Source organism: Palaemon carinicauda, chromosome 7 (genome assembly GCF_036898095.1).
Source record: "Palaemon carinicauda isolate YSFRI2023 chromosome 7, ASM3689809v2, whole genome shotgun sequence".
NCBI classification, from domain to species: Eukaryota; Metazoa; Arthropoda; class Malacostraca; order Decapoda; family Palaemonidae; genus Palaemon; species Palaemon carinicauda.
Window position 1 is genome coordinate 118,374,191 of NC_090731.1, and position 5,000 is coordinate 118,379,190.

The following is a 5,000-nucleotide window of genomic DNA, read 5'->3' on the forward strand; positions in this document are numbered from 1 at the left end:
GAATGCGCCTTCAGTAAAAGCATTTGTTCCAGGAAGGCAGAGTGCAAACTGAACTAGTTCAGACAGGTGATGGTGACTGATATCTCTGGCCTTACAACGAGTGAAAATTTGCACCCACTGCTGGTCTGTTGATAGGTTTGACCTATTCCACTCGACTACTTTGTCAGCGATGTGTTTGAAACACAAGTGAACTCATCAAATAAGCTCGAGTCAAATCTGATGTCAAACATTTGTTAATCAACAGCAAAATCCATTGTTTTCTCAATATCTCACCAGTTTGGAACTAGTTTCAATGAAATCCATTGCATGCACTCAAGGTTAGGTAGGTTAGTTGACCACTGATCCAAGTACTTGACATTCATGGCTGAAGGATCAGCCAGACCCTCAGTCTTCTGGCCGTGTAGGGCAGAAACATTTTTTTTTTTTTTTTTTTTTTTTTTCAGAAATTCCTTCAAGTTTGCCACATCACTTCCACAGCAGAAATACTTTCCCCTTCAATCTTTAGAACCACACGTTAAAACGTAGCTGTTTGAGAATGAACAAAATGGAGCCATACTTCTGCATGTGAGTTTTTTTTTTTTTTTTTTTTTTTTTCCAGTAACACCGGACATTTATAGTAGGCCACTTAGTGTTTTGAAGTATGATCTTTGACCCAGACACAGCTTTATTATTCTATCAACTGCGGGTATTAATGCCAGCCATCTGGTTTTGCTCTACCCCAGCAACTGCTTGTATTCTATTTCCACAGTCACAAAATCTTTCGGCTCCTTCATTCGAACAGTGTAGATGTCGAAATATTAGTACATTTTTACAACCATTGACTCTATGTCAATTTAGAATCAGTTACTAGCAGTCTGTATAGCATTATGTACAATGTGCACGAAACAGCCCATCCCAATAAGTTTTCTGCTAATGTAGTCATTCAATTTCCTGAAGATATTATTCACTCCCTTTCTTGCTGGGCCCCAAAAATTACAGTTAGTAGTATCACCATAAAAAACAACAGATTTCCTGCTCAACTCGTGCTTCTCAATTATAGGTGCTAAATATCCCATAACTATTCCTGAGGTTTCTCCAGATTGAGCTTTTAGGTCAAGGAGTTTCACTTGAGCACCTTCATATGGCTGAAAGAATCGCATAAAAGTGGGGGGGGGGGATAGCTCGGTGGTGCCATGGTAACTTGAATCTGTTAACAGTGTTATGGTGTGGACATTTTTCATTTGATTCTCAAGCTCTTTCTCAGCATATGGTGCGAATACATATATAATAATTGCCTCACACCTCGTTCCAGCACAGGAAAACTTCGGTTCAAAACATGCTTTAAGAATTTTCGTTACGCAGTCTGTAGATCTAAAGCTTTGATTTTCTCTGACTGTGTGTAAGCACAAAAACCTCCAGTAGCAGCCACTTCTAGATCCTTTTCACTGGGTTTGGTACTTATAAAATAATCAGTAACAGTTTTACTCGAGGAAGTGCTAATATCAGCTGATTTGTGTCTCTTGGTGCCAAAATGTTTAAAGATATCACCAACTCCAGTATGTGCATTGCTGAAATCACTTTTGCATTTTTCACAGCGTACATCACTTGTTGAAATAGTTTTTCTGATGAATGGGTATTGAGATTGCAAACACTCATGGAACGTGCACTTTCTCTTTGACATCGTGATCAAAACCCAAAACTAATTGAAGCGAGCGATAGTGACACGAGAACACTGGTTATAGCGAAGCCTAGTAATTAAACACTGACTACGCACAAAAAGACTGTCCTGTAAGCGCCTCGGGGTGATTGAGTCAATTGACACATCCCATACCAGTATAATACGACGTAAGAGGTACAACACGAGCAATAAAAGACTAAAAGAGAAAATTTTATCTCTCCCTCTCTCTCTCTCTCTCTCTCTCTCTCTCTCTCTCTCTCTCTCTCTCTCTCTCTCTCTCTCTCTCTCTCTCTCTCTCTCTCTCTCTCTCTCTCTCTCTATATATATATATATATATATATATATATATATATATATATATATATATATATATATATATATATATATATATATATATATATATATATATATATATATATTAATGCTTACGTAAATGCATACAAAACTGCGTGGATGAATACGTACATACATACATAACTACATTCATGCAAACATACCATACATGCATACATACATAAATAAATACTAACATACATATAACCATTCATACATACATACATACATACACAAATAAAAAGATGACAAACATGTATGCATGCGTACCTACATACAAGCACATATAAATGTATTCATCCATACTGGCGTGTATATATATATATATATATATATATATATATATATATGTGTGTGTGTGTGTGTGTGTGTGTATACATACATATACAGTATATATATATATATATATATACACACATATAAATATATACTCTATATATATATACATATATATATATATATATATATATATATATATATATATATATATATATATATATATATATACACACACACATATATATATATATATATATATATATATATATATATATATATATATATATATATATATATATATATATATATATATATATATATCTGCAACCCACTGCTCCACTCCCAGTTTCGATATTGATCCTTATGTATCGATACTGATATCTATCATTCAATATAGATAAGATATCGATATATTAATGACGATTTTCGTCCCTAATTCCAACTTAGTCCTAACTCTTTGTAAAGTATAATTACCGTTTTCACTGTCCATGACAAGCCATACTGACAGAGCAGAAGTGTTTATTTGGAATTAGCAATTGTATGTAAATAATTTGAGTAAGGAGGGAGTGTGCCACACATTGGTTCCTCATTTTTGTGGTGTTTCATTATTCAACCTTTCAGAGGTCAAAGTTTCTAATATTAAGATTGGATGCTCTTGGTTTCATTGATTATTATTATTATTATTACTATCCAAGCTACAACCCTAGTTGGAAAAGCAAGATGCTATAAGCCCAGGGGCTCCAACAGGGAAAAATAGCCCAGTGAGGAAAGGAAATAAGGAAATAAATAAATGAAGAGAAGAAATTAACAATAAATCATTCTAAAATAAGAAACAACGTCAAAACAGACATGTCATATAATAAACTATCAACAACATCAAAAACAAATATGTCATAAATAAACTATAAAAAGACTATGTCCACCTGGTCAACAAAAAAGCATTTGCTCCAACTTTGAACTTTTGAAGTTCTACTGATTCAACCACCCGATTAGGAAGATCATTCCACAACTTGGTCACAGCTGGAATAAAACTTCTAGAGTACTGCGAAGTATTGAGCCTCGTGATGGAGAAGGCCTGGCTATTAGAATTAACTGCCTGCCTAGTATTACGAACAGGATAGAATTGTCCAGGGAGATCTGAATGTAAAGGATGGTCAGAGTTGTGAAAAATCTTATGCAACATGCATAATGAACTAATTGAACGACGGTGCCAGAGATTAATATCTAGATCAGGAATATGAAATTTAATAGACCGTAAGTTTCTGTCCAACAAATTAAGATGAGAATCAGCAGCTGAAAACCAGACAGGAGAACAATACTCAAAACAAGGTAGAATGAAAGAGTTAAAACACTTCTTCAGAATAGATTGATCACCGAAAATCTTGAAAGACTTTCTCAATAAGCCTATTTTTTGAGAAATTGAAGAAGACACAGACCTTATATGTTTCTCAAAAGTAAATTTACTGTCGAGAATTACACCTAAAATTTTGAAAGAGTCATACATATTTAAAGAAACATTATCAATACTGAGATCTGGATGTTGAGGAACCACCGTCCTTGACCTACTTACAATCATACTTTGAGTTTTGTTAGGATTCAACTTCATACCCCATAATTTGCACCATGCACTAATTCTAGCTAAATCTCTATTAAGGGATTCACCAACCCCAGATCTACATTCAGGGGATGGAATTGATGCAAAGAGAGTAGCATCATCTGCATAAGCAACAAGCTTGTTTTCTAGGACAACCACATGTCATGTGTATATAGTATAAAAAGTAATGGGCCAAGAACACTACCCTGTGGAACACCGGATATCACATTCCTATAATCACTATGGTGCCCATCAACAACAACTCTTTGAGATCTATTACTTAAAAAATCAATAATAATGCTAAGAAACGACCCACCCACTCCCAACTGTTTCAGTTTGAAAACAAGGGCCTCATGATTAACACGGTCAAAGGCAGCACTAAAATCAAGGCCAATCATACGAACTTCCCGACCACAATCAAGGGATTTCTGTACAGCATTGGAGATTGTAAGAAAGGCATCACATGCTCCAAGGCCTTTACGAAAACCAAATTGCAAACTAGGGAGTAGATGATTACCTTCAGCAAACCTATTAAGACGTTTTGCCAGAAGACGTTCAAAAACTTTAGATAATATGGGAGTTATGGAAATTGGGCGGTAATCAGTGGGACTTGAGCTACCACAAACACATTTACATAGAGGAGTAACATTACCAATTCTCCAACTAGTGCTAAAAGCTCCTCTTCTTGCTAACTTGCGCAAAATAACAGATAACTTTGGAGCTAAGAAATCTGCTGTCTTTATAAAAAACAAAGGAAAAATACCATTTGGGTCTACACCTCCATAAGCATCAAGGTCCATCGACAGAGCTTTAATCTCACGAGATCGAAAAGCTAAACTAGTTAGTTTAGCCTCAGGAAAACAGGAATGAGGAAGTTCAAGTTTTTCATTACTCTGTTTACTGTCAAAAACATCAGCCAAAAGGGTTGCCTTTTCCTTTGGACAGTGAGTGACTGAGCCATCTGGTTTAAGTAAAGGAGGAACTGTTACATCTACACCAAAGAGTGCAGATTTAAGGGTAGACCACCATTTATGTTCCTGAGTTGTACCAGAAAGTGTTTCTTTTATGGTTAAATTGTACTCCTTTTCAGTTGAGGCATAAACTCTCTGAGCAAAAGCTCGAAGCTGAGTATAGTTG

At 35.4% G+C, this 5,000-nt stretch overlaps 1 protein-coding gene across 6 annotated transcripts in view; it reads right to left on the reverse strand.

Annotated features, from left to right (window-relative positions):
- The window catches only part of LOC137643995 (uncharacterized), a 65,011-nt gene that overhangs the window by 12,986 nt on the left and 47,025 nt on the right, over positions 1-5,000 (reverse strand). The gene's annotated exons all lie outside the window — the stretch shown is intronic.